Consider the following 20,588-nt stretch of genomic DNA (forward strand, 5'->3'; position numbering starts at 1 on the left):
TCCACCCGAGGGGATCAGGTTGTTTATTTTTTAGGTATGCATACAGAGGTTGAGACATAAGGGAGAAATATGGTATCCAGGCCGGGCGCGGTGGCTCAAGCCTGTAATCCCAGCACTTTGGGAGGCTGAGATGGGTGGATCACGAGGTCAGGAGATCGAGACCATCCTGGCTAACACGGTGAAACCCCGTCTCTACTAAAAAATACAAAAAACTAGCCGGGCGAGGTGGCGGGCGCCTGTAGTCCCAGCTACTGGGGAGGCTGAGGCAGGAGAATGGCGTGAGCCCAGGAGGAGGAGCTTGCAGTGAGCCGAGATCCGGCCACTGCACTCCAGCCTGGGCGACAGAGGGAGACTCCGTCTCGAAAAAAAAGAAAAAAAAAAAAAAAAAAAAAAAAAAAGAAATATGGTATCCAGTTTCTACAATAGCCTCCCAGGCCTAAAAATCCTCTAAGTTTTTTCTTAGCGATGGGCATTGGGAAAGCTAAAATTCCTCTCACTCTGTCATGGTTAATACTCAGTCTTTTGACCAAGATAATATGCCCCAAACACTTAGCTTGCAGTAATCATAGCAAAAGTTTGTCTTTGGATATTTTGTGTCCCTTGGTGGCTGTTTGAGTAAATATAGACTATCTTCCTGAAAGGATAGATAGTGTGTCTGGACAAAGGAGAAAGTCATCCACATACTGAATAAGTGTTGAGTCCTGGGGAAAAATTAAATCTAAATCACCTTTTAATATTTGGGAAAAGTAAGTGAGACTTTCTGTATATCCTTTGGGACATTGCAGTCCAATATATTGCTGTTCTTTCCAAGCAAAAGCAAACAAATACTGACTGTCTGGATCTACAGGAATACTAAAGAAGGCACTACAGAGATCTGCAACTAAGAAATACTGGCTGGTAGTGGGTTTAGCTGATAGAAGGGTATGTGGGTTTGGACTACTGGATACCTGGGTATTACAGTATTGTTTGTTGCCCTCAAGTCCTGCACAACTCTCTGTTCTCTCCCACTTGGTTTCTTTACAGGGAACATAGGGCTGTTGCAGGGGCTCATGCAGGGAATAATGATGCCCCTTTATCAGATAATCTTGTATGATAGGGACAGTTCCATCTATGGCTTCCTGTCATAGAAAATATTGTTTAAGATTGGGCAGGGGTCTCTTTGGGTTCATCTCTACCTTTATTGGAGTGGCTGAGAATATTTTTCCTATATCTGTATTTGACTGAGACCATAAATGGGAGGCAACATCCTTGAGTAAGTGCTCTGCTTCTGGCGTTAAAAGGAAGATTGGGGAAGTTAGAAAGAGTTGTAATGTTTCCTGCTTTTTATTCCAATGTTTTCTCTTCCCCCCAATATTTCCTCCTCTGTCTCCATTTCATTTTCCCAGTCACAAGCTGATGTTTTAACATTACTAGTAGTAAATTGTGGTACATTGTCAGGACATTTTTTAATTTGGTATTTTTGGTACCCTGGCTCCAATTCTAAAAAAAAGTTCACCTTTTTATGAAAAAGAGTGAAAGGAATGAGGCACATCCCCCATATATCTCCCAACTTCCTGAGCCCAGCACAAACACATTCCTCCATATTTCTTTCAAACTTCAGAAAAACATCACCTGAGAGATCTCCCATAAGGAATGCTAAATGTAGAATGTTAACCAATTGTAATGCTGTAACCGAGAGGATTACCTTGTTCCCTATAACTTTACATATCCTGTTTACATCGGGCTATAAAAAGCAAGCACTCGCATTGTTCCAGGCCCTCCTGTATGCTGTGGAATGGAGGGACCAAGTTCGAACTTGTAGTAAAGATCCTTGCCGCTTGGCTTTGACTCTGGACTCTGGTGGTCTTCTTTGGGGAACAAACGGTCTGGGCATAACAAGAGATATGGGTATTATGGATGTTGAGGAGATCACAGCCCAAAAGATTGACAGGGGACCCAGGGCATATAAGAAGCATATGGGACCTACTGAGCATGTCACACTTAGAGCCTTCAGTGGAGGAGCTGAACCTGATGAACCTGTAAGGTACAGGTTTGGACTTCAAACAAAAGATTGTTTTATTAGACACACCCGCCATGAAAATTCTTTCATTACTCCAACAAAGGGGTTCTAATTAAGATGGGAGTTAGCAGAATTATAGTCACACCTGTGTCAATTAAGGCAGTTGTAAGCTTATGGTTTATTTTATTAGTCTCTCCCAATTTGTCTGTCAGGGTAGAATATTTGAAGAGATGAAACCCCTGCATTTCCTTGGAGCATCCCTCGTCTTCTAGAATTGCATTTTCCTGCATTTTCTTTCAGCCTAAGGCAATTCCTCTTAAGGTGTCCCAGTCTTTATAGTAGTAACAGACTGGGAGTGAAGAGTTCTCAGACTGAGGAAGCTTAGAATCTTCCTGCGGCCAAGAGGTTTGAGAAGTTAATTGTTTTAGCTGTAAATGCATAACTCAGGCAATCTTCTGTTTTTCCTTTTTTATCATAGTGTAGGCTAATTGGTCAGCTAGGTTAACTGGTTCATTAGTTCTGGCTATGGCCCAATTTGTCATGTAGTGTTTTACAAGGGTGGCTAAATCATCATCTAGTTCATGTAATTGAGAAATTTTTTGTCTGGGCGCAGTGGCTCGTGCCTGTAATTCCAGCACTTTGGGAGGCCAAGGCAGGCGGATCACGAGGTAAGGAAATCGAGACCATCCTGGCCAACACGGTGAAATCTTGTCTCTACTAAAAGTACAAAAATTAGCTAGGCATGGTGGTACGTGACTGTAATCCCAGCTACTTAGGAGGCTGAGGCAGGAGAATTGCGTGAACCAGGGAGTCAGAGGTTACAGTGAGCCGAGATCACACCACTGCACTCCAGCCTGGGTGACACAGCGAGACTCCGTCTCAAAAAAAAAAAATTAATAAAGAAATTTGCATATAATAATGTATCATTTTTATTGTTTTTAAAGCAATTAGCTGACATATTGCAACACTGTCTTAAAGTTTTATCAGAATGTGTGAAATAATCTAAAACTGATTCATTTGGGTTCTAGCAGCATTGTTGGATTTTATTCCAATCCATAACCCTTTGGAACACTGAAGGAATGCTTTTTAAAAGAGCAGTGACTCATTCCTGCATGTTATTATGCCTGTCTTCTGAATTCGGTGGGGCTGGTTCTTGCCATGCTATGGGGCCTTCAGGGGTCAAATCTACTATAGGATCTGACCATTATGCTTTTTCCAGCCATTCCTTAGCTTCAACTTCTGAGATCAACATGTGGACTAGCTGATAAAGGTCTGAATGACCTGGGTCATAGCTTCTGATAATGAGCTCAAATTCTCAGGCAAACCCAATTGGATATTTATGAGGGTCAGGAAATTCTTTATGCCTAGTAATCTGGCCTTTGACCAGGGTTGGTAGACAACCAATGGGCTTCCCCTACCTGTTATTGGTTGGTCCCAAAATGGGGTTATCATGAGGGAAGTCCCTGCGGAGTCCCCTTTTCCACATCTTCCAAATGAGATGCTGCACTGGGGCTGTCAGGTAATCGTCAGCGGGTGGGATCTTTGAAGTCAGATTCCCACCTGCCTTGTGTTAAGCAAGCGTTAAACATGCAGGAGAAGTAGGGGACAGATCTGGTCCGGGAATTTCAGAGAGGTCAGGGTAGAGTGGGAGTGGAGGTGGAGGTGAGGGAGATACCTCGGGGGAAGCAAGGGACCCTGAGGATTTCTTTAAGGGAGTTAAAAGATTAGAGAATTCTTGACTAGCATTTCTAACTTGTTTGTTCACCTCCTGCAGGGAGATGAGATGGTCTTTCTCACTTTTGCTACTTTCCAGATACCACTAAAAATGGCTCTCCCATTCTGGTTGTTTAGTTTTTGTCCCTCCGTTTTCCATCTTGGTTTGCAGGTTCACTAATTCGCGCATCTCAAAAGATCCCCATCTAAGCCATTGTAATTTAGAAACTGCTTTAGTTATAGTGGTCCACTTGGTTAAATATTTGCTTGATGATTCACCATTAAGTATTTTGCATATACCCAGCCAGAGTTTCTAAAGGGGGAAGTTTATCTTCCGCAGCTGCTGAGGTCTTAGAGGCCTCATTCTCCATAATTTAGAGTTCTTCTTTGGATTTGACTAAGTCAGGACATGTGGAATACCCAAAATGTGCTGCTTAGAAACCTAGCTTTTCACGGCCATTACATGCTGAACTGGTTTGGTCCACACATATTGCAGCTACCAGGCGCAATGTGTTGGGGCTCAAGGTGCAGGAGGGGTCAGTTCCTTATATGCACCTGCCAACTGAGATTAGAACCTAAGTATGTTCTTCTGAGGGGAAAACATTTAGAGCCACTGCACATCTTAGGGAGCATTTCTCCCAGACACCCTCACGTGATTCTCAGTCACCTGAGAATGCCTAGAAAGGCTAAGGGGAGCAAGGTGTTCTATTTCTTCAGAGTGGAAGATTCCACACTAATGAGCTAGAGGGTTTTGGTATTGGTCAAATCCAACAGGGCAAAGGATCAAAACATACACATACACACATACACAAAAACATAAACAAACAAAACAGTTAAGCAAAACTCACAATGATGACACAAATTATACGATTTCTGAGTGTTCTAAGTGTAAGCAAGAAATTAACACCAGCTTGTTGTTAATGCTATTGTTAATGAAAGGACACAAAGATAGATGTGTACCCGCCCCCCACCCGCTACACCCTTGTTCTGCTCTCTAATCTTTGCACATACCAGAGATTTCGTAAGTTCTGTGAGTACCTGGTTTTCTGCACGTACCAGAGATTTTGTTTTGCACATACCAGAGATTTTGTAAGTTCTGAGGCAAGGTCACAAGACGTGTTTAAGTAAGATAAACTCTTGCTGCCATAAACCTGCTCTCCCGCCTCAAAGTTTGAACCAAAATATCAGAAATGGCAGGAACCAATCATAGTTAGCCAAATCGCCTTGTTCAAACACTAGCCAATCATATATCTGATTTGTATAATAACTCTATGCCCACTTTTCTTAGACTATATAACATTGTTCGGAGCTGAGTGGGGGAGCTCTCCTGCCTGTCTCGTTTCACGAGCGAGGGAGAGTTCCAGGTTCGAACCTGTAATAAAGATCCTTGCTGCTTAGCTTTGACTCTGGACTCTGGTGGTCTTCTTCGGGGAATAAACGGTCTGGGCATAACATTAGTTATTTAAAAGAATTTGCAAGACAGAACCCCAAACCAGTTTCTTACCTAGTGATGGGGGCCCGAGCTGAAGACCACTCTCCATTGACACAGAAGCAGATGAGCTTGCCTTCCTTGATGGAAGCGAGTGGAAAAACTCCCACAAAATAAAGACTTTTTTTTAACAGCATTCAAACTTCAGATCCCCAACTGAAAAACGTTGGAAGATTCCCTGGAGGAAAGAAGTCCCAGACTTTGGCAAATCATCCTATTGGTTTGGGCTCTGAGGTGCCCAAGCTAGTACCAAGCACCAAGAGGCAAACTGCAGCAAGCCAGATATCTTTCACTCAGGATCCCTTTGTGGTTACCAGATGTCAATCAAGAAAAATGATGAGACAAGTCTCAATCATTTTATGAGATTTATTTGCCAAAGTTAAGGACTAACCCAGGAGACAGATCTATGCCTTTCTCCAAAGCTGATTTTGAGGGCTCTAAATTTAAAGTGGAAAGGGCAGGATATTGAGAAGCACACAGTTTTCAGGTGAGTGCATTTTTTACGTAAGATGACATGAAAGGAGCAGAGGAAAAATGCAGGAATCTGCGTTTTACATAAGATAACACAGACAACATGGGGTAGGGGAACAAGCAGATATGCATTTAGGTCTGGTGAGCTGAGGTAACTGCACCTTATAAAGATAAGCTATCAATTTGCACTGCCGTGGTGAAGTTTTAACAATTCACTAGTAACTTCCTTGTAAGTGTGTAGCTCTTCATCTTGTAGCCATCTTATTTAGGAACTAAAAGGGGAAGACAGATTTTCATGACCCAGTTCCCAGCTTGACTTTTCCCTTTGGCTAAATGTGCTTGGGGTCCCCAAATTAATTTCCTTTCCCAGTGTAAATAACAGTGTCTCTCAGTAGTGATATGGAAATGGCTCCATTGTCTGAGGATATACCTGTGGTTCTTTGTCTTGCTCCAAGAAAGAATTCAGGACGTGGATACACAAGGATTGAGTTTAGAAGTGGAAAGTTCAATAGACAAAGAAGAGAAAGAAAGCTTTCTCATGCTGAGAAAGCAGATTGCCCAAGAGAAGGTCTCCAGGTTTGGGGTGGAACACAATCAATTTTGCACAGAGGCTTGAGGAGACAGTGATTGATTTACCTTGGACCCAGAAGATTGGTTTGACCGGGTGTGCTATTTAAATAGTCCATGAAAAGACTGGCCCTTCCACCCTAATTTTTTATTATGCAAATGTGGCTTCTACCTGGCAGTCACTATGACACCTGCACAGGTGGTGACAAGGAAAAGAGAGCACAAAACGCCACATTGAACATACCTGACTTTCAGGTACAACTGCTGGCATTTACATATAAAAGCTTCTAGCTTGCATATTTACGCTTGCAGCTTGACTTTTCAGGCTCCTTTCTGTTAGGGAAGAAATGGTTTGGGGGCTGCTTTTTATTGAAGGAAAATTTCACTGAGAACTCTTTTACCCTTTCTAGTTGTCTAAAAATAATTTCTTAATAACTCCTGTGTTCGTATGGTTAATTTATGAAACATCATACTTCAAGAAACAGAAATTTCAAAGTTAACCAGCATGACAAGAAACAGTTGGTGGCTCACATAATTGGGAGTCCAGCAATAGGGAGGGCTTCTGGGTTGACTTAATCCAGTAGCTTTGGTGACATTCCCTTAGAATGGGAATTCTCCACATTTCCCTTGGATCTGCCCTTCTCCGTGGGCCAGCTTTATTCTCAGTGTAGTAAGGGATAGGACCAAAATTTCAGACCACAATCTGCAGAAAAAGAGGGGGAAGTAATTCCAGGAGCCTTCCAGAAGGAGAATCTGACAGGCAGCTGCTTGTACCCAAAAAGTCTGTTTCTCCCTTCATCCTGGTCACATTGTCACTTCTCTGGCAAGTACATTTCCCAGTCTTCCTTGCAGTTTGTGTGGCCATGTGACGAAGTTCTTGACATAGAATGTGAATAGAGATAATGTGTGCAATTTCTCCCTCATTTACTTAAAAAAGGAAATTTTTTTACTCTAAACTTCTTACTTTCTCTTTTCTGCAACTAGTCATAGTCATGGCAAGGTCAATACAGCCAGTCCAGTCCCATCCCTCTAGAACTCAAACACACTATCCAGAAGCCTGGAGATTGCCAAATCTAGTCTACCTTCACTGGCACCTAAACGGGCTGACCCAACCTGCTGATACCACCACAGCAAGCACCCACTCACATGCACTACCAGTAGGCCAGGGGACTGGCCTACACAACCTGTCACAATCAACACTAAAACTAGCACAGACTGCGTGGGCTCCAGAGGGTTGCTCCACCATTGCTACTGCCATTGCTCACATCATACCTGCTGCCTAGGAAGAGGGGAGTTAGACTCTACTAACAACCACACCCTAAGCCACTGAGGAAATCGTAGATACTACTGATACTGTTTACAGCTGAAGAAATTATTCGGTGTCTACACTCCTGCATGCACCCAAAATCAAAGTAAAAGCACCCTATGCAACCAAAAAATGTATATACATCTTCAGGGAAAATCCTCCCCAGCAAAAGCAACTTCAAGAAATTGGAAGAAGTTATTGTTATACCAGATCCAGAGATATCAATATAAGGGAAGAGAAAATGTGAACAAGGAAACAAGAACAAGCAAATATGACACCCCCAAAGGAACACAGTAATTTTCCAGCAACAGATCCCAAGCAAAAAGAAATTCATGAAATCCTGGATAAAGAATTCAAAATACTGAATTTAAAGCAGCTCAGTGTATACAAGAGAATGCTGCAAATACAGGTTTCTCTGTACTGAAAAAAAAAAAAAACAGAGAAATCAGGAAAACAATTCAAGATATGAAAGAGAAATTTACCAAGAGATAGATATTTTTTAAAGAACAAAAAGAAATTTTAGAAGTAAAAGTTTATTGAATGAATACAAAATACATTTGAAAGCTGAACAGACTAATAACGAGTAGTGAGACTGAATCAGTAATAAAAAGTCTCCCAACAAAGAAAAATCCAGGGCTGGATAAATTCACAGCTGAATTCTACCAAATATATAAAGAAGGACTAATATGAATCCTCCTGAAACTATTGAAAAAAATGAAGAGGAAAGAACTCTCTGTAACTCATTCTATGAGTCTAGCATTTATCCTGATGCCAAAATCAGAGGACAAAACACAAAAAGAAAACTACTAGTAACAGCCCTGGTCCTCAGCAAAATACTAGCAAATTGAAACCAAAAGTGCATCAAAAAGATAGCACATCATGACCAAGGGAGATTTATACAGGGATGCAAGAATGGTTCAACATACACCAATCAATAAACATGATACATCACATCCACAAAATGAAGCTGTCTCTGTAAGAGCCACTTGGTAAAAAATTAACTATAATGAAAATAAATCTAAAAAGCGGAATGAAGGACAACACCACATGATCATCTCAATAGATAGAGAAAAAGCTTTTGATAAAAGTCAACATCCTTTCATGATTAAAAACTAGCAATAAACTCGGAATAGAAGGAACATCCCTCAATATAATAAAGGCCTTATATGAAAAACCACAGCTAACATCATATTGAATGGGGACAAGCTGAAAACCTTTCCTCTAAGATCTGGAACAAGACAAGGATGCCCATTTTCACCACTCCTATTCAAGATAGTACTGGAAGTCCTAGCCAGAGCAACTAGACAAGAGAAAGCAAAAGAAGACATCCAAACTGTAAAACAGAATGTCAAATTGTCCCTCCTTACTGATGACACGATCTTACATCGAGAAAACCCTAAATATTCCATCAGAAAACTCTTATAACTGGTAAACAAATTAAGTTAAATTGCAGGATAGAAAATCAACATACAAAAATCAATAACATTTCCATTCGTCAATAATGAACCAGCTGAGAAAGAAATCAAGAAAGCAATCCCATTTACAATAGCCAAAAATAAATAAATAAATAAACACTTAGGAGTAAATTTAATCAAGAAAGTAAAAGATATCCTCAAGAAAAACTACAAAATGCTAATGAAAGAAATTGAAGAGGACACAAATAAATGGAAAGATATCTCACGCTCTTGGGTCAGAAGAATTAATATCATTAAAATGATCATCCTGCCCAAAGAAATCTACAGATTCAATGCAAACACTATCAAAAGGACAATGTCATTTTTCACAGATTTCAAAAAACAATCCTAAAATTTATATGGAATCAAAAAAGAGTCAAAAGAGCCAACGCAGTCCTGTGCAAAAAGAACAAAACTGGAGGCATCAGACTACCTGACTTTAAAATATATCACAAGGGCCGGGCACAGTAGCTCACGCCTGTAATCCCAGCACTTTGGGAGGCTGAGATGAGTGGATCACGAGGTCAGGAGATCGAGATCATCCTGGCTAACGCAGGTGAAACCCCTTTTCTACTAAAAATATAAAAAATTAGCCAGGCATAGTGGTGGGCGCCTGTAGTCCCAACTACTCAGGAGGCTGAGGCAGGAGAATGGCAGGAGGCAGAGCTTGCAGTGAGCCGAGATCACGCCACTGTGCTTCAGCCTGGGTGACAGAGTTAGACTGTCTCAAAAAAAAAAAACAAAAACCACACATATATATATGTGTATATATATATATATATGAAAAAATTTATATATATATATATATATATGACTACATTAACCAAAACAGCATAATCTTGATATAAAAACAGACAGACATGATCAACGGACTAGAATGGTAAGTCCAGAAATAAATCCGTGTGCTTAAGCCAAATGATTTTCAATAAAGGCACCAAGAACATGCACTGGAGAAAGGACACCCTTTTCAATAAATGGTGCTAGGAAAATTGGATATCCATATGTAGAAGAATGAAACTGGATCCCTATCTCTTCTCATATACAAAAATTAGCACAAAGTGAATTAAAGACTTAAACATAAGACTAGGCGCAGTGGCTCATGCCTGTAATTCCAGCACTTTGGGAGGCCGAGGCAGGTGGATCATGAGGTCAAGAGATCGAGACCATCCTGGCCAACATGGTGAAACCCTGTCTCTACTAAAAATACAAAAATTAGCTGGGCATTGTGGCACATGCCTGTAATCCCAACTACTCGGGAGGCTGAGGCAGGAAAATAACTTGAGGTTGCAGTGAGCTGAGATCATGCCATGAAAAGAAAAGAAAAGAAAAGAAAAAAAGAAAGAAAGAAAGAAAGAAAGAAAGAAAGAAAGAAAGAAAGAAAGAAAGAAAGAAAGAAAGAAAGAAAGAAAGAGAGAGAGAGAAAGAGAAAAAGAGAAAGAGAAGGAAGGAAGGAAAGAAGGAAGGAAGGAAGGAAGGAAGGAAGGAAGGAAGGAAGGAAGGAAGGAAGGAAGGAAGGAAGGAAAGAAAGAAAGAAAGAAAGAAAGAAAGAAAGAAAGAAAGAAAGAAAGAAAGAAAGAAAGAAAGAGAAAGAAGAAAAAGAAAGAAAGAAAGAGAAAGAGAGAGAGAAAGAAAGAAGGAAAGAAAGAGAAAGAAAGAAAGAAAGAAAGAAAGAAAGAAAGAAAGAAAGAAAGAAAGAAAGAAAGAAAGAAAGAAAGAAAGAAAGAAAGACTTAAACATAAAACCCAAAACTATAAAACTACTAGAAAATAAAACAGGTAAAACACTTCAGGACATCAGTCTAGGCAAAGATTTCATGGCTAAAACCTCAAAAGCACAGACAACTGTAATAGAAATAGACAAATGGGACTATATTAAACTAAAAAGCTGCACAGCAAAGGAAACAATCAACAGAGTGAAGAGACAACCTATTGGATGGGAGAAAAGATTTGCAAACCATGTATCTGATGAGATGCTAATATCAAATAAACAAAAATCATAACAACAAAAACCACAGGCCAGGCACAGTGACTCATGCCTGTAATGTCAACACTTTGGGAAGCCAAGCAGGAGGATTGCTTGAGCTCAGATGCTCAAGACTAGTCTGAGCAACATAGTGAGACCTCATCTCTACAAAAAATTTTAAAAATTAGCTATGCATGGTGGTTTGTGCCTGTGGTTCCAGCCACTTAGGAGGTTGAGGTGGAAGGATCACTTCAGCCCAGGTGGTGAAAGTTGCAGTGAAGCCATGACCTAGACACTGCACTCCAGCCTGGGCAATAGAGTGAGACACTGTCAAGAAGAAGAAGAAGAACAAGAGGAAGAAGAAGAGGAAGAAGAAGAAGAAGAAGAAGAAGAAGAAGAAGAAGAAGAAGAAGAAGAAGAAGAAGAAGAAGAAGAAGAAGAAGGAGAAGGAGAAGGAGAAGGAGAAGGAGAAGGAGAAGGAGAAGGAGAAGGAGAAGGAGAAGGAGAAGGAGGAGGAGGAGGAGGAGGAGGAGGAGGAGGAGGAGGAGGAGGAGGAGGAGGAGGAGAGGAGGAGGAGAGAAGGAGAGAGAAGAGAGGAAAGAAGGAAGAAAGAAGAAAGAGAAAAGAAGAAGAAGGAAGAAGAAGAAGAAGAAGAGGAAGAAGAAGAAGAAGAAGAAGAAGAAGAAGAAGAAGAAGAAGAAGAAGAAGAAGAAGAAGAAGAAGAAGAAGAAGAAGAAGAAGAAGAAGAAGAAGAAGAAGAAGAAGAAGGAGGAGGAGGAGGAGGAGGAGGAGGAGGAGGAGGAGGAGGAGAAGAAGAAAAAGGAGGAGGAGGAAGAGAAGAGAGGAAAGAAGAAAGAAAGAAGGAAGAAAGAAGAAAGAGAAAGAAGAAAGAGAAAAGAAGAAGAAAGAAGAAGAGGAGGAGGAGTAGAAGAAGGATGACGATGAGGAGGAGGAGAAGGAGATATTGGTGTTTATTAATGAAAACTGTTCTTTTGTCCTTTCTGTGGGCTTGATATTGAGAGGTGAAGCCAGCTGGACTTCCTGGGTCGAGTGGGGACTTGGAGAACTTTTCTGTCTTACAGGAGGATTGTAAAACGCACCAGTCAGCACTCTGTAGCTACCAAGAGGTTTGTAAAATACACCAATCAGTGCTCTGTAAAAACACACCAATCAGTGCTCTGTAGGTAGCAAGAGGTTTGTAAAATGCACCAATCAGCACTCTGTAAAATGGACCAATCGGCCAGATTCTAAAAGTAACCAATCACGTGGAGGATTGAGAAAATGGCATTCTGATAGGACAGAAACAAGACATGGGAGGGGACAAATAAGGGAATAAAAGCTAGCCACCCCAGTCAGCAGCAGTGACCATTTCGGGTTCCCTTCCACGCTGTGGAAGCTTTGTTCTTTCACTCTTCATAATAAATCTTGCTGCTGCTCACTCTTTGCATCTGTACCATCTTTAAGAGCTGTAACACTCACCACAAAGTTCCGTAACTCCATTCTTGAAGTCAGCAAGACCAAGAACCCACCAGAAGAAACTAACTCCAGACACAACCTGAGGGCTTGTCCGGGATTTCACCACACAATGAGTACCATTGGACCACTTTCACTTGCTATTCTGTCCTATTTTTCCTTAGAATTTGGGGGCTAAACACTGGGCACCTGTCAGCCAGTTAAAAGCTACTAGTGTGGCTGCCAGACTAAAGACACAGGTGTCAGGCTTTCTAGGAAAGGGCTCTCTAACAACCCCCAACTCTTCGGAGTTGGGAGTGTTGGTTTGCCTGGAACCAGCTTCCACTTTTCCTGTACTTCTGGGCTGAGCCAAGGGTCGATAGAGAGGAAAGCCATTCAGCTCTGGGGTCCTGACAGAAAGTTGGTCCACCCTGCAGCCATGAGCAGAACTCTCAAAGTCACATTGCCCAAGCAAGACTCACCCATCTATCCTATCTATCCTGATTGCCTCCTGGGTCCTAACGGCTGTCAGACAAACTTTCTCCCGCCTCTCTTCTCTGAGGCTAGTCCTGCTTCTAAAAACCACTCCCTGTCTCTGGTGCTTTTCTAGGTTCTCCTATAAGAATGCTTTCTAGTATAAATTTCAGGACTCTGTTCCCTTCTTTAGGAACCCATCATCACCAATCAGAAAGACATAATTTTTGCCAAAGCCCCATCAGAGTTGGGGGACTATCTGGAATTTTAGGATCCCTCCTCAGACTAGCAGGCCTAACAAAAGCTATTCCCAAAGCTAGGATATGGGGAGCTTCAGAAATTATATCCTTCCTATGTCCTCGGAAGTGAGGACAAAAGGCATCACTCTTCCAACCCTAGAGATCTTTTCCCTCCCTCAAGATATGGCTCTCCCCTCCATTTTGAGGAATATTATCTTTATAGAACAAGGGTAAGGTCTCAATACTAACAAGAAAAAACGCTTAGGACTCTAACAGGTTTTCAAGAATGCATCGGTAAGGGCCACTAAATCCAATTTTTCTCAGTCCTCTGTGGTCTAAGAAGAAAGGCAAGGGTGCAGGTTTTTGAGAGTGCATCAATAAGGGCCACTAAATCTGACCTTCTTTGATCATCTTTGTGGTCTATGAGGAAAACTAGTGTTTCCACTGCTGCTTCGGTGAGTGCAACTATTCCAATCAGCAGGGACCAGGGACCATTGCAGGTTCTTGCAGCGGGGCAGGGGTGGGGGGAACAAACAAAGCAAAACCATGGGTGTTTCTTTCTTTCAAATGAGAAACACTCAGGTATCAACAGGCTCACCCTTGAAATGCATCCTAAGCCATTGAGACCAATTTGATCCACAAACTCTGAAAAAGAAACAGCTTATTTTTTTTCTGCACTATGGCCTGGCCCCAGTATTCTCTCTCTGGTGGGGAAAAATGGCCACCTGAGGGAAGTATAAATTACAATACTATCCTGCAGCTTGACCCTTTCTGTAAGACAGAAGGCAAATGGAGTGAAATACCTTATGTCCAAGCTTTCTTTTCATTGAAGGATAATCTACAACTATGCAAAGTTTGCAATTTATATTCCACAGGAGGACCTCTCAGCTTACCTCCATATCCTAGCCTTCCTATAGCTCCCCTTTCTATTAATGATAAGTCTCCTCTAATCTCCCCCACCCAGAAGGAAACAAGCAAAGAAATCTCCAAGGGACCACAAAAAACCCCAGGCTATCAGTTATGCTCCCTTCAAGCTGTAGGGGGAGGGGAATTTGGCCCAACCCAGGTACATGCCCCCTTCTCCCTCTCTGATTTAAAGCAGATCAAGGTAGACATGGGGAAGTTTTCAGATGATCCTGATGTCCTACAGGGTCTAGGGCAAACATTTGACCTCACTTGGAGAGATGTCACACTATTGTTAGATCAAACCCCAGCCTTTAATGAAAAGAATGTGGCTTTAGTTGCAGCCGGAGAATTTGGAGATACCTGATATCTTAGTCAATAAATGATAGAATGACAGCTGAAGAAACGGTCAAATTCCCTATCGGTCAGCAAGCTATCCCCAGTATGGATCCCCACTGGGACCTCAACTCAGATCATGGGGACTGGAGTCGCAAACTTCTATTGACCTGTGTTCTAGAAGGACTAAGGAGAATAGGAAAAAACCCAGAAATTATTCAGTGATGTCCACCATAACTCAGGGAAAGTAAGAAAATCCTTCCGCCTTCCTTGAGTGACTACAGAAGGCCTTAAGAAAATATACTCCCTTGTCACCTGACTCCCTTGAGGATCAATTGATCCTAAAAGATAAGTTTATTACCCAATCAGCTGCAGACATCAGGAGAAAGCTACAAAAGTGAACCCTGGGCCCTGAACAAAATCTGGATGCATTATTAAACCTGGCAACCTCGGTGTTCTATAATAGGGACCAAGAGGAACAGGCCAAAAAGGAAAAGTGAGATCAGAGAAAGGCTGCAGCCTTAGTCATGGCCCTCAGACAAACTAACCTTGGTGGTTCAGAGAGGGCAGAAAATGAAGCAGGTCAATCACCTGGTATGGTTTATTATCAGTGTGGTTTGCAAGGATACTTTAAAAAAGACTGTCCAACGAGAAACAAGCCACCCCCTCACCCATGTCCACTATGCTATGGCAATCACTGGAAGGCTGACTGACCCAGCGGACAAAGGTTCTCTGAGCCAGAAGCCCCCAACCAGGTGATCCAACAACAGGACCGAGGGTGCCCGGGGCAAGCGCCAGCTCATGTCATCACCCTCACTGAGCCCCAGGTAAGATTAACCATTGAGGGCCAAGAAATTGACTTCCTTGTGGACACTGGCATGGCCTTCTCAGTGTTAATCTCCTGCCCCAGATGACTGTCCTCAATGTCTGTTACCATCCGAGGAATCCTGAGACAGCCTGTAACCAGGTATTTCTCCCACCTCCTCAGTTGTAACTGGGAGACTTTGTTTTTTTCACATGCCTTTATTGTTATGCCTGAAAGTCCCACACCCTTATTAGTGAGGGACATATTGGCCAAAGCTGGAGCTATTATCTATACGAATATGGGGAACAAGTTACCCCTTTGTTGTCCCCTACTTGAGGAGGAAATCAACTCTGAAGTCTGGGCATTGGAAGGACAATTCAGAAGTACAAAAAATGTCTGTGCAGTCCAAATCAGGATAAAGGACCCCACCACTTTTCCTTATCAAAGGCAATATCTCTTAAGGTCTGAATCTCATAAAGGATTACAGGATATTGTTAGACATTTAAAAGCTCAAGGCTTAGTAAGAAAATGCAACAGTCCCTGCAACACCCCAATTCTAGGAGTACAAACACTGAATGGTCAGTGGAGACTCATGCAAAATCTTAAACTCATCAATGAGTCAGTAACTCCTCTATATCCAACCCCTATACCCTGCTCTCTCAAATACCAGAGGAAGCAGAATGGTTCACTGTTCTGGACCTTAAGGATGCCCTCTTCTGCATACCCCTGCACTCTGACTCCCAGTTTCTCTTTCCCTTTGAGGATCCCACAGACCACACATCCCAACTTACATGGACGGTCTCGCCCCAAGGGTTTAGGGATAACCCTCATCTGTTTGGTCAGGCACTGGCCCAAGATCTAGGCCACTTGTCAAGTCCAGGTACTCTGGTCCTTCAATATGTGGATGATTTATTTTGGCTACCGGTTCAGAAGCCTCATGCGCTATTCTAGATATCTTGAACTTTCTAGCTAATCCAGGGTACAAGGCCCAGCTCTGCCTACAACAAGTCAGATAGCTATGTCTAATCTTAGGCAGAAAAACCAGGGCCCTCAGCAAGGAACGAATAGTGCCTATACTGGCTTATCCTCACCCTCAGAAGACAACCCCACAATCAGTGGCATATCTAAGTAAGGAAAGTGATATGGTAGCAAAAGGCTGGCCTCACTGTTTACGGGTAGTTGTGGCAGAGGCCATCTTTGTATTAGAGGCTATCAAAATAATACAAGGAAAGGATCTCACTGTCTGGACTACTCATGATGTAAATGGTATACTAGGTGCCAAAGGAAATTTATGGCTATCAGACAACCGCCTGCTTAGATACCAGGCGCTACTCCTTGAGGGACCAATGCTTCAAATACACATGTGTGTGGCCCTTGGCCCTGCTGTTTTTCTCCCAGAGGATGAGGAACCAATCAAGAATGACTGAATGACTGCCAACAAATTGTAGCCCAGACTTATGTCGCCCAAGAGGATGTCTTAGAAGTCCCCTTAGCTAATTCTGACCTTAACTTATATACCAATGGAAGTTCATTTGTGGAGAATGGGATATGAAGGGCAAGTTATGCCATAGTTAGTGATGTAACAGTACTTGAAAGCAAGCATCTTCCCCCAGGGACCAGCACTCAGTTAGCAGAACTAGTGGCACTTACCAGAGCCTTAGAACTGGGAAAGGGAAAAAGAACAAATGTGTATACAGATAGCAAGTATGCTTATCTAATCCTACATGCCCATGCTGCAATATGGAAAGTAAGGGAGTTCCTAATCTCTGGGGGAACCTCCATTAAATACCACAAGGAAATCATGAAGTTATTGCATGCAGTGCAAAAACCCAAGGAGATGGCAGTCTTACACTGCCAAAGCCATCAAAAAGGTGAAGGAGAAAAGGTGAAAAGGCAGAAGGAAACTGTTGGGTAGATTCTGAGTCCAAAATTGCTGCCAGGCAGAACCTCCCATTAAAAATACCTATAGAATGTCCCTTGGTATGGAACAACCCTCTCCAAGAGATTAAGCCCCAATATTTCCCAACCAAAACATGGGGACTTTCACAGGGTCATAGTTTTCTCCCCTCAGGGTGGTTCACAACAGAAAAGGGAAAGGCACTCATACCCAAAGCCAACTGGTGGAAAATACTTAAGACCCTCCACCAAACTTTTCATATGGGTATTGAAAACACTCATCAAATGGCTAAATCCCTATTTACAGGGCCAAATCTCCTCCAGACCATCCAACAAGCAGTCAAAGCCTGTGAGGTATGCCAAAGGAATAATCCCTTGGTCCATCATAGGGCCCCTCTCAGGGAACAAATAATAGGGCACTATCCTGGAGAGGACTGGTAGTTAGACTTCACCCATGTGCCTAAGTCTAAGTGATTTCAATACTTATTGGTCTGTGTTGATACCTTTGTAAATTGGATAGAAGTCTTCCCCTGCAAGACAGAGAAGACTCAGGAAGTGGTTAAAGTCCTAATTCATGAAATAATTCCTAGATTTGGGCTTTCCCAAAGTTTACAAAGTGACAATGGTCCGACTTTTAAAGCCATGGTAACAGGGAATTTCCAGGGTACTAGGGATACCGTATTACTTCCACTGTGCCTGAAGTCCACAATCCTTAGCAAAGTCGAGAAGGCAAATCCCTGTAACCATGAATACCATCTTAACTTTCCAAGCCCCTCTATGCATCCAACGCAACCTGTTATCAGGCCTGCCCCCAGGGAACCTACTATCCCATCAGTGTAATTACATGCTACAACTTCAAGCCACAGCTGATTATAGTAACTTCCGAGTCACCCCAACAGCTCCATTCAGATGGCTTGTCCACCTCTCAGGGCTTCCAAAAATCATCACCTCCTCCCTGCTTAACAAACAGTCCAGGTTTTGTAATGGCAAACATACTCCCTGCATGACCATTCACCCCCGGACCCTCTGCAGCAGTACCCACACCACTAGTGAATGCCTCCTCATCCCCTCTTTCAATTAATCTCTTGAATGGTTCCTAGTAGTTACAAAATGGTTTTTTCCCCAATGGGAAAATAGAACATGGGGAGCCACTCAGTTTGCTCCCAGTACCCCTTTCCAGCCACTCACCGGAGCCACCTTGGCAAGTACTCTAGGAGTATGGGAAAATGAAACCAACAAACTCACACACCTTTTTAACATACACGTCCAGTTCTGTCTACCCAGCCAAGGCATATTCTTCTTATGTGGAACGTCAATCTATATCTGCCTCCCCACCAACTGGACAAGCACCTGTACCTTAGTCTTCCTAAGTCCCAACATTAACATGGCCCAGACCCTATCAGTGCCCCTCAAAGTTCAAGTCAATCAGCACAGGGCCATACAACTAATACTCCTACTTACAGGGTTAGGAATGGCCACTGCTACAGGAACCAGAATAGTAGGTTTATCCACTTCCTTTATCTTAATACCACATGCTCTCAAAGGATTTCTCAGACAGTTTGCAAGAAATAAAATCTATCCTTACTCTACAATCCCAAATAGACTCTTTGGCAGCTGTGACTCTCCAAAACCACTGAGGCCTCCTCACTGCTGAGAAAGGAGGACTTTGCACCTTCTTAGAGGACGAGTGTTGCTTTTACACTAACCAGTCAGGGTTAGTATGAGACACCACCCAGCGTTTACAGGAAATGTCTTCTGAAATCAGACAATGCCTTTCAAATTCTTATACCATCCTCTGGAGTTGGGCGACATGGCTTCTACCTTTTCTAGATCTCATGAGAGCATCTTGCTATTATTTGCCTTTGGGCCCTGTGTTTTTAAACTCCTTGTCAAATTTGTTTCCTCCAGGATGGAGGACATCAGGCTACACAGATAGTTTTGCAAATGAAACCCCAAATGAGCTCAACTCACAACTTCTACTGAGGACCCCTGGATCAACCTGCCGGCCCTTTGATGCCTCCAAAGTTCCCCTCTGGAGATATTACAACTGCAGGGCCCCTTCTTCACCCCTATCCAGCAGGAAGTAGCTAGAGCAGTCAATGCCCAATTCCCAACAGCAGCTGGGGTGCCCTGCTTAAAGGTTATATTGAGAGGTGAAGCCAGCTGTACTTCCTGGGTCCAGCAGGGACTTGGAGAACTTTTCTGTCTTACAAGAGGGTTGTAAAATGCACCAATCAGTGCTCTGTAGCTAGCAAGAGGTTTGTAAAATGGCCCAATCAGAGCTCTGTAAAATGGATCAATCAGAGCTCTGTAAAATGGACCAATCAGCACTCTGTAAAATGGACCAATCAGTGCTCCCTAAAATGGACCAACCAGCAGGATTCTAAAAGTAACCAACTGCAAGAATTGAGAAAAGGGCATTCTGATAAGACAGAAACAGGACATGGGAGGGGACAAATAAGGGAATAAAAGCTGGCCACCCCAGCCAGCAGCTGCAACCAGCTCAGGTCCCCTTCCATGCTGTGGAAGCTTTGTTCTTTCACTCTTCACAATAAATCTTGCTGCTGCTCACTCTCTGGGTCCATGCCATCTTTAAGAGCTGTAACACTCACAGCGAAGGTCCACAGCTCCATTCTTGAAGTCAGTGAGACCACGAACCTGTCAGAAGGAACTAACTCCAGACACAATATTTTTCATTTTAAAATTTTTTTCTTTATTTCTTCTAAAAAAAAAAACGGGATACGTGTGCAGAACATGCAGGTTTGTTGCATAGGTACACGTGTGCCATGGTGATTTGCTGCACTTATTGACCTGTTCTCTGAGTTCCCTCTCCTCACCTCCCACCCTACAACAGGCCCTAATGTGTGTCATTCCCCTCTCTGTGTCCATGTGTTCTCATTGTTCAGCTCCCACTTATGAGTGAGAACATGTAGTGTTTGGTTTTCTGTTCATGTGTTAGTTTGCTGAGGATGATGACTTCCAGCTTCATCCATGTCCCTGCAAAGGACATGATCTCATTTCTTTTTATGGCTGCATAATAGTCCATGATATTTTTTCAAAAGAAAATATTTGCTTCCAACAGAAGATTTTATATGAAAATCTGCATTTGCAGCTTTTACTGAAAAGAGCCTAAGGCTTTGCCATACTGGGCTCATTTTATTAAATAGCAACATTTAGCTGAATTGAATAGATAGAGAAAGTACTTTCCAGTCAGATCATATCTGACCCACTTTCCTCAAGTATGTTACCCTCCTCACTCCTGTAGGCATTTGCATGTGTAGTCACAAGCAAATGTGGTTTAGAAATTGTTCAGTGAACCATGTTGGAAAATATCCCTAAGCACAAGTACTAAAGATGGTCTGTTATGTTATCTTCCAAGCACACAGTGGAAGGAAAAAAATTAAGTTTTCTATTACTGCCACAGCTTCTATAATTACTACCTTTCTTGTGCCCTAGGTTAATATCTAAAATTAGCTTTATGCTTTCTCAAACACATTTCACCAGCTCCCTCTGCTGATCCAA

The sequence above is a fragment of the Macaca nemestrina genome, chromosome 1 (assembly GCF_043159975.1).
Source record: "Macaca nemestrina isolate mMacNem1 chromosome 1, mMacNem.hap1, whole genome shotgun sequence".
Lineage (NCBI taxonomy): Eukaryota > Metazoa > Chordata > Mammalia > Primates > Cercopithecidae > Macaca > Macaca nemestrina.